General features: G+C 39.6%; 1 non-coding gene across 1 annotated transcript; it reads left to right on the plus strand.

The window, feature by feature from the left end:
- Positions 1–5,599: 5,599 nt before the first annotated feature.
- On the plus strand, positions 5,600–5,681 carry trnas-gcu (transfer RNA serine (anticodon GCU)). The gene has a single exon. It is a non-coding gene; the product is annotated as a tRNA-Ser (tRNA).
- Positions 5,682–10,772: the final 5,091 nt, after the last annotated feature.

A 10,772-nucleotide genomic window follows, 5' to 3' on the forward strand; every position in this document is an offset into this window, starting at 1 on the left:
TAAATAATGTTTAATTACTATGGGTTGCATTTAATATCAATTTGACCTTAACCTTAGATCACTATTTCCTTAGAAAGCTATTAGCCTTTTTCCTAATATGGATCATTTTTGTGTTAGTCTACTCTTAATTAGGACTGTCTATTGTTCAAGATACTTTAAAATAAATATTTTATGCTGTTTATTTATCAATTAACCAACAGCATTTCTCACTGCTATTATTTTATTCAGTTAACAGTGACCATGAGCAGAAAGATTACATTTAACTGTTATGATAGACTTCCTGATTAAAGCTTAAATAAAAAAAGATTGGTATCTGGATCAGTATCAGCTGTAAAAATCCTGATCGGAGCATCCCTAATGAACACCATTAAACTAAAGCGCTTTGCATCTGACGGGTAAATGAACTCACCCAATCACATCCTATATGAGATTATTCAGATATCTACTGTTGTGGATAAAAATGACATGAAATAAACATGAGGGAGACTTAGTGTGAATAAAAAGTAATTTTATTGGTAATTCACAGGACGGGTGGGTGTGTAGTCTGGAGGAGAGCGAGAGGGGGAAGAGAATGGGGTGCGTCCTGGGGACATGGGGAGTTCAGCAAAGGTGAAGTGAGAAGACCACTGAGAGTTGGGCGGACTGGTAGGTGAGAAGAGGGACGAATGGTCGGGGCCCGGATCAGAGAAAACGACATCATCCTCGGACTGGAAGCTGGAGGAGGGTTCTGACTGTGCAGAGGCATCAATACGCACGTGCACGGGGCAGATTCTGTATCGAAGGGGAGGGGGGAACCCCGCATTTCCATTCCTGGGGGGGGTGCTGCGAAGGTAGTTGAGTAGCACCATGATATCAGCAGTGAGATGCACAAGCTGGTAATGAGTGTCCAGATCGAGATCCAGATCCAGATCCAGGTCCAGTAACGGGCAGAGGAGGGACCGACGACGGGCACCTAGACATACAGAAGCGGTATTAGTCAGATGTGGAGAAATTGGAAAAACATTTAAAGATCTTTAAGAGTAATGAGTAATACACTAAGTATACGAGCTGAGGAGTGCTACCACACGCACACACCCCCACACACTCTCGTACAGTCAAGGGCGGGCAAGTAGACACAACATACACACACACATGAATAACTTTAATAATATCTTATAGTAATAGAGAAACTCTATAAAAAACAGAATAGTAGGATATGCAGGACAGTAGAACTGTAATGATATTAAGAAGTTGGAAGTACAGTAAACTGCTTTTCAAGTAGTATAAATATATATAAAATAAGAAATATAGTGCAAATATGAAAATAAATTATAAACTAGAAATACAGGAAAATGTAAACTTACTCATGATTCCGATGGTGGAGATTCTCGTCTCGCATGGAAGGCCTCAATTTTAAGAGAACCATGAAGAGAGCCAGTTATAAGCAAACTGCCCCCCCCTCCCTCGAGATAACGATAAGACCGAGGTCCCTCCCGGTTGTTTAGTCTTGTCTACGTCATCTAATTTCCCTAAGGTAACTGAAAAATGAAGTTTCTGATCCTCTGGGTAACTGAAAAATGAAGTTTCTGATCCTCTGAGTAACTAGAAATGCTGGGTTTTTATTTTCTGGGTTATTAGAAATGCCTGGGTTCTGATTTTATGTGTAAATTAAAACCCCTGGTTTCAATTCTATGTGTAAGTGAAATAGCCCTTTTCTGGAACATAAGAGTAAGGTAAATGAGCTCTTTTTTAACCCTATTGGTAGTGAGATCATAGTCTTCTTGAAACATCTGGGTTATTTAGTGTGTAAATACAGTATAAATACTGGAGCTTAAGCTCAGGGTATTGGGATCACCTCTGAGAATTCTCATCGGATCTCGTGTGGTGGAACGGAACAATAAAGCTGGACCCTTGCTTCTTCTCACTTACAGCTGGTGTATTTTTTTCTATCTCCAACTGGGCTCAGAGGTAGATGTGAGTATTGGCTTCTATGTTGAATTTTAAGTGTTTTTGGGTAATAGGCTAAATTTGAGCCAGCACTACACAATACACACAGAGCGGTTCGAGAACTGACTCCAGCCCAGAACCATGACAGTGGAAATGTCTAATAGTGCAGCTTTAAATATATTTAAGAGGAGCAGACTTCAAACAGGTTAATGGTTGTTTTTTGCATACAGTCTGTAAAATGAACTGAAAATATTACATTTAGTTTATCAGAAGGTAAATTAATGTGTCATGGCTCACACTATGTTCCTAAAGTCTGTCATAATTGACCAGCTCAAGTTCTCATGTCTACTTGTGTGTTATATTGTGGCATGAGAAAACTTAATAAATGTGAAAGTGCAATAAAAAAAATGTTGTCACTAAAATCAATTAATAATCGTGATAAATAATGAACACCTATAACTTACACAATGTCTGGGGTAACTGTTCTGCTAGGCCTGACCAGATTTTCTCATTGACTTCATGGCAATAAAGGGTACAATCAATACCCAGACACCTGAATATTCGAATAATATGCTCCTTCGACAGTGGGACAATCGAGAGTGTCCTGACCAGCTGTCTCACGGTGTAGTACGGGAACTGCACCGCCTCCAACCGCAAGACCCTACAGCGAATTGTGAGGACAGCTGGAAAGATCATCGGGTCTCTCTACCCACCACATACCTCCTTCAACTACCGGTGCATCCACAAAGCCACCAGTATTGTGGAGGACCCCTTTCACAGACTATTCACCCTCCTGCCATCAAATATCATAATAACATAATGATAATAATAATATGATAATAACATCATAATAAAATAAGCCATTTTTCCATTTTCGGATAATTGGATAATTGAATACGAAAAGAACGAATGATATGATACACGGATTCTATTAATTCAATGGTGTCGATATTTCATTTCCAAATTCAATGGATTTTCACATTCAGATCTTTGTCTCTGTTTTGCTTCCCTATCAGTAACGACACTTTTCATTACCAGTTTGATTTATTCAAACGATACCGGTGAAAAGTCCACGAGGCAGGAAAGGCCGTACAACTCAACATTTTAACACCTTCATACAAAAACATGACAAATTGACTGTTTATTCAGTGCTTCCATATATTAGCAAGGTGAAAGGCAGGTCTGTGAGAAATGAATAATACTGACATAACTATCACGCTTCAGTGTGATGACAGAGCGGACATAAAATAGAAAGTGAAGCCTGTTTGAGTGTTACAAGTACAAAGTGGGTCAGACATTATGGTACTGAGTATCAGGTTGGTGTGTTCATATGCACTGGATGTACCTATGATCTCCCTGTGTTCAAAAAGATCTGTGATATAATAATATATGAAGAGAGTGCTTTCATTATTTCCTGCAATGTAAAAATGATGTACTATGATGACCACTTCAATGCATACTGTATAGAAGATAACCAAATGGATGAGTTTTCTGTCATCTCTGTGAATGAACTGACACACTTTAGGCCATTTGACCAGCAGTGCTCTAATGAGATTAATCAAAGAGAGTACATAGTGCCCAACTGTTATATTTAGAAAGACTTGACCTGAGGGGTCAGTAATGTTAACGCCCTTGAAAAAAGAAAACTATTATAAAGCAACCAACTTGGTTTTTTTCTTTATTTGCCTTTTAGATTTGTAATCATTTAAATGTAATTTTAATTGTGAAGTAGCATATTAACACTTTATAGTGTTAGAGGCAACTCATTTAATAGTATGCAATTAACACTATGAGATTTAATGAATTACTCCTATGAGAATTAATTTCTAACACTACACACTGGTGTTAAGAAACTAACACTTGAGTAGTGTTCAATTTCAACTATACAAAGAGTTGATGTGAACTCTATTAAAGTGTTAAAATGACAGTGTGGAGTGTGGACCCCTCCGGACACTTTAAAAGTGTTGAAATGAAACTCCAAAAGAATGGATTTGTTTCTGTGGATTTTGCTGTGTATGTATATTTTATAATGTTAAAGTGCACACCTTGATTTCTATTATAATAACATTATTAATGTATTTCTAATGTTATTAGACATGTCATTCTCATCACTGCTCCTAGATAACTTAGTGTTCCCTAGGTGGCCTCATCTATTTCACTTCGAGAATATCCACAAATAGGGAAGAACATTACCTTTATCTTTGTAATGTATACAATAATGATCATGAACGGGTTAAAAAGGGGACACAGTAATATAAACCATGTAATATTTCTTACCCAACTCGGGCCTAACTACAAATGTACTCTTATGACAGAATACCGCTGCTGGGAAATTGCCGTTCCCGAGGTTGGGCACAGGAGGGCAGTCAAGCTCCATCCAGCACAACACACAACGCCACCTGAAGCAGAAGGTAGGTTTGGGCTATTTTACAGTTACAGCTCATTACTGTGCATTGTATTGTTCGGACATAACCACAATTAACGGCTCTTCTATAAAAACAAACATTATGTAATATTCATAGCACTATATTTATCATAAAAATACAAAATTAATAACTAACCTTTTTCTAATGTTGATAGAAAGCCTTTTACATCATTTACACACACAGATATATATATATATATATATATATATATATATATATATATATATATATATATATATATATATATATATATATATATATATCCTTTTCTCTCCATACCACGTTCTAATATTTAAACTGGACACACGAGGGCAGTCAAGCTCCATCCAGCACAAGACACAACGCCGCCTGGAACAGAAGGCAGATTTGGGCTACTGTACACAGACACAGCTCATCGGCGTTATTACTGTGCATTGTCTAGTTTTTACATAAGGACAATACACGGCTCTTCTGCACTGTTCATCATCATCTATAAAACAAACGAACATTATGTAATATACATAATGTGTATATATATATATATATATATATATATATATATATATATATATATATATATATATATATATATATATGTGTCCCCTTCTCTTTGTAAATATTATCTAAATATTCAAACAGCCCAAGAAATAAAATTAGCTGTTTTCTGAGACGATGAAGTGACTCTTAAAAGAGCCTTTGTGTATATTAGACGGAGTTGTCGTTTAAGCGCATTCTCCGCGAATACGGCAGGCCAGCTGAATATCCTTGAGAGAGATGAAGAAATGTGAAAAGCTAGCTCTGTGGCTACGTGTTTCGCAGCCATGAGCTGTATTTCAACGCTTTTTGGCCACAGCATGCTGCCTCACGAACGTCCCAATTCATGCCCCCCTTTTCCACAGTTGTTGTGTATATCCAGGTAAGGATAAAAGTTACATTTCCATCCATCCATCTTCTATACCTCGTAATCCTTCTCAGGTCATGGGTAAAAGTTACATTTTCCAAAGAAATTTAACTCGCTGAGATGGGCAGTCCATAGGTAGTCGGTACCTAGCCGCCCAAGGATTGGATTGCATTGCGACGGCTCAACTATGGAATTGTCCCGTTCTGTGAGACCTTTGGGCCGTCTTGCCGCATCGTCACCCTTCAGTTTATATGACGGCACAGCTCATACCTCAAGACTTGAATAAAATCTATTTGAGAAGCAGTTATCTAGTCAGCGAACATTAAATCCTCATTTGCATAGTTTTCGTTAAAAGCGGCGGGCCTCGGACGAGGTGGCCGAGAGGTTAAGGCGATGGACTGCTAATCCGTTGTGCTCTGCACGCGTGGGTTCGAATCCCATCCTCGTCGCAAACTTGTTACTTTGCCTCCTCTTTCCAGCAATATCTGGCTTTGTTGCAGTCTGTCTCACGCCTACAAACAGGAAGCTTTGTACAGGTCCCTGAGCTAGCACTAGAGAGGGTGGAGAAATGTGAAAAGCTAGCACTGTGGCTACGTGTTTCGCAACCGTGAGCTGTATTTCAACGCTTTTTGGCCACAGCTGCTGTAAGGCTCTGGCGTCTCTGGAGGTCCATCAACGCAGAACGCGTTCCGCAGTCCAGACGACAGGGGCAAAGAACCTGCACCGAAACCTCTTTATTGCTCCACACACCGGGATGTAATTTCATATGCGTGAGCTATGTCAGCAAGAGGTTAAGGTGATGAACTGCCAATCCGCTGTGCACAGCCCATGTGGGTTTGGATCCTATTTTTCTTGTAAAGACCTTGCTTAAGCGCATTCTGTAAAGGAAGCGTGCATGGTGCAGACATTGTTGGCGTCTGCATGAGCAGTTAGTCTGAAGGGGAAATTAGGGTCAGGTGTTTTCAATCAACGGGATGACAATCAGGTGTGAGTGAGCACCCTGTCTTATTTGAAGAACAGGGATCTATCAAAGTCTGATCTTCACAACACATGTTTGTGGAAGTGTATCATGGTATGAAAAAAGGAAATTTGTGAGGATCTCAGAAAAAGAGTTGTTGATGCTCATCAGGCTGGAAAAGTTCAAAAAAAAAAAAAAGCCATCTCTAAAGTGTTTGGACTCCACCAATCCACAGTCAGACAGGTTGTGTACAAATGAAGGAAATTCACGAGCATGGTTACCCTTCCCAGGCGTGGTCAACCAACAAAGATCACTCCAAGAGCAAGACATGTAATTGTCCACGAGGTCACAACGGATCCCAGGGTAACTTCTAAGCAACTAAAGGCCTCTCTCGCATCAGCAAATGTTAATGTTCATGAGTCCACCATGATGAGTACACTGAACAACAATGGTGTGCATGGCAGGATTGCAAGGAGAAAGCCACTGCTTTCCATAAAGAACATTGCTTCCTGCATGCAGTTTGCTAAAGATCACATGGACAAGACACAAGGCTACTGGAAAAAATGTTTTGTGGACAGGTGAGACCAAACTAGAACTTTTTGGTTTAAATGAGAAGGGTTATGTTTGGGGGAAGGAAAACACTGCATTCCAGCATAAGACCCGTATCCCATTTCTGAAAAATGGTGGTGGTAGCATTACAGTTTGGGCCTGTTTCGCTGCATCTGGGCCAGGACGGCTTGCCATCATTGATGGAACAATGAATTCTGAATAATACCAGCAAATTCTAAAAGAAAATGTCAGGACATCTGTCCGTAAACTGGATCTCAAGAGAAAGTGGGCCGTGCAGCAAGACAGCAACCCTAAGCACACAAGCCGTTCTACCAAAGAATGGTTAAAGAAGAATAAAGTCAATGTTTTGGAATGGCCAAGTCAAGGTCCTGACCTTAATCCAATAGAAATGCTGTGGAAGGACCTGAAGCAAGCAGCTCATGTGAGGAAACCCACCCACATCCTAGAGATGAAACTGTACTATAATGAGGGATGGGCTAAAATTCCTCCAAGCTGACGTGCAGGACTGATCAACAGTTACCGGAAACGTTTGTTTGCAGTTGTTGCTGCACACCGAGGTCACACCAGATACTGAAAGCAAAGGTTCACATACTTTTGCCACTCACAGGTATGCAATATTGGATCATTTTCATCAATAAATAAATGATCATGTGTAATATTTTTGTCTGGTTTCTTTAATTAGGTTCTCTTTATCTACTTTTAATACTTGTGTGAAAATCTTATGATGTTTTAGGTCCTGGTATTGAAGATGTATAGAAAGTTCTAAAGGGTTCACAAACCTTCAAGCACCACTGTAAGTGGGATGTAAGGTCATAGCAGAAGAGCTCTTCCGCAAACACTACCGATGTGACCGTGGACCATGGGGTCTTAAGCCTAGACGAATCGCGTCCAAAAGACCACGCCTTAGCTCTGTCTTCAGCTGGAAATGGTTAGATGTCTCCGGCAGAGCTGGTTAAGCGAAAGGCACTTGAGTCTCACAACAGCCCATTTGTCGCGCCCATGCCAGATTTCTTGTTGTCCGGCGGAATGACCCGGTCACCTTCTTACCACGAACGGGTTTACCACCACATCAGCCTGGGGTAATGTGGCTGAGTGGTCCAAGGCGCTGAATTTAGACTCCAGTCTCTTCGGGGATGTAGGTTCAAATCCCACTGCTGCCAGGGTGGTTAGCTGAAAGTAGTTCTGCTTAACTTTCCCGGAACGGAAAGTAGTTACGCTTAACTTCTCCAGTTAATTCTCAGTGGTAGTTCTTATCACTACGGATGCAATATATTTTTCGCCACATGTTGATTCCATGGCGCTGTTCCGAAGCTTGGTGTTTTCTTTTTTTGTTTGTTTTTTTTTTTTTTGAAGATCTACACTTTGAATTGCCTCCGCTACCGCGTAAACCAGTTAATACTTTATTGGCTTTATTTTTTCGGCTTTCATCTCTTTTTGTTTATTTGTTTTTTTCCCCAGACAGCGATTAACATTCATCGTTTTACCTGAGAAAAAAAAGCGCTCTTAGGCGGCAGGTAAACTGAACTGTACACTTGCATTTACATTTATTCATTTAGCAGACGCTTTTAACCAAAGCGACTTATAAATAACAAAATTGCTTATTTACTCAAAAGAAACATCGGTATATTATGAATATCATTTGAATGGTTTAAACTATATATGTAGTGTCAATTCAGGAATATCATTATACGTTTGTATGCCGAGTGAAATTTCTATTGTCTACTGTTCAGTGTCTGTTGTTTGTTCAGTAGTCAAACACACACTTAAAATAAAGTCTTTTGGTAACAAGTGAGCAGATCACACAGTTATGTTAGATTAAGTTAGAATATATTAGAGTAGATGTGTATCTTTTCAATAGTTGTATAATTAAATTTTGGGTCATTGATCTTTTGGTCTAATATGAAACCTGTCAAGTTATTTTAAAAGAATCAGTGACCATAATTTTACTTTACAAAACATAATGCATAACTAAGTAAATTCTTTTTATATATTTATTTATGTTAATTGTTCATATCTATGGGTACTATTCAGGCCATCAGCATGAAGAAAAAAAAAATTCCCTGGGAGAATCAACGTGTCCTTCAGGAGAGGCCCATCAGGTGATTTACTTCGGGGCTCATCTGAAGAGGCAAGAAGCATTAAAGACAATCCTTCTTTGCAAGAGAAGTCAACACCTCAAAGAGAAGATGTGGTCAGGAACAATACAGCCTCCCGCTCCGTTCAATCCACCTGCTAGTGGTGTTCCTGAAGACGTACCTCTGACACAGGCAGCAGTTGAGAAGACACCAAAAAAACAAATTAGATCCTGTTTAGCTTGTGGTCAGCCAAATTCTCGTTACATGGGTGATGGCTCCTCTGTACATTTCTTTTAGCAGGCTGGTGATGTTAAATACTTCTACTGCTCCAGGAAAGTCTTTGAGGCATACTCTGCAGAGGGCCTTCTGGTCATCTGTGCAGGTTCTGCCACCAGCCACTAAAACAAGGACCCAATAGCCCTCATATCCACACTGGTTTCACTGGAGTGGCAGGCAAATACATTTACTGTCCTTCTAAAGTGCTCTCCCTGTATCAGGCACAGGGAATGAATGCAGAGACGACATGGGCAGAGTTTCAGCAGTCCTCATTCTATGAGGCTGAGAGGCAGAGGTGGATTGTTGAAAAGAGAAAATAACTTTGTTGTGAAACACAGTATTTAAGGTCTGTGCATGGCATGTCTGATTGCAAGCCAAGCACAAGGTTGGATTTTGGTAAACAGTTACAAATCCTGTGTAATACTGTTGTCCATGAATCTCATTCTACGTTTTCTGTGCTCTCTCTCTCTCTCTCTCTCTCTCTCTACCATTGTGGAATTGTGTATAGACAACATTGTATTTAAAAAAAACAAAACAAAATTGTCCTGTGTATTTGTAAATATGTTTTATCTAGCTTGTATTTGTAAATGTTTTAAAATCTTAGTCCTTATTTGGAATACATTTTCAATAACTTACTATAACACACCCTGCATATATTATTTAGATAGTTATTTTAATTTTGACAAACTGTTAATTTCACATTCTTCTTTAACAGTTAATTTTACACACTGAAAGAGTATCGGAATAGTAAATGTTGACAATGCTGCTTTTAAAAAATTACATAGATACAATATGTAACAGATAATATAATATAAATATTTGAACGGATGTTTTTACGTTAGGTTCGTCCGACCCTCCTCCTGGATTTTCCTCACTTTCTATTGGCTAGTCAGCGCTCTACACCTACGTGTGACTGGCCCCCGCGTGGCAGGTGAGAATTCTACCACTGAACCACCAATGCTTATCTTAAAAATCCATGGACTTTGCAGAGTGCGATTTAAAGCTGAGTACTGTGCTGCTTCAGCAATTTGGTTTAAAATTCTAAAGGAGAATCTCTTCCATATTTCAGCAGCATGGAGTTTGTCCATTACCCTAGTTTTGGGCAGAATTGATAAGGCTTGTGAAGTGCTTTGGGTGAAGGCTCAAGCAACACAAACGTCTCCAAAACTCAGTTGTGCATTGGCCTGGAATCTAACCCGGACTTCACAGAGGGCGCTTTCCAGGTAAGTATTGTGCTGACTCAGCAATTTGGTTTCAAAATTGACAAGGAGCATCCTAAGGCTCTTGTATATTTGAGCAACATGGACTGTGTCTGCTACCCTTTTTTTGGACAGAAGTGATGAGGCTTGCAGAGTTCTTTGGGTGAAGGCTCAATATTCAAAAGTCAGTCATGAGTGGCCGGAAATTGAACCCCGGCCTCACGCGTGGTCGGTCAGAATTTGACCACTGAACCACCAATGCTTATCTTAAGGGATTAAGGACAATGCAGAGTGTGCTTTTCATTAAGTATTGTTCTGATCAAACAGTTTGGTTTCAAAATAGAAAAGGAGCATCCTAAGTCTCTTGTATATTTCAGCAGCATGGAGTTGGTCTAGTTTGGGCAGAAATGATAAGGCTTGTAATGTGCTTTTGGTGAAGGCTTAACTTTCAAAACTCACTTC

The sequence above is a fragment of the Ictalurus furcatus genome, unplaced genomic scaffold (genome assembly GCF_023375685.1).
Source record: "Ictalurus furcatus strain D&B unplaced genomic scaffold, Billie_1.0 scf3, whole genome shotgun sequence".
Lineage (NCBI taxonomy): Eukaryota > Metazoa > Chordata > Actinopteri > Siluriformes > Ictaluridae > Ictalurus > Ictalurus furcatus.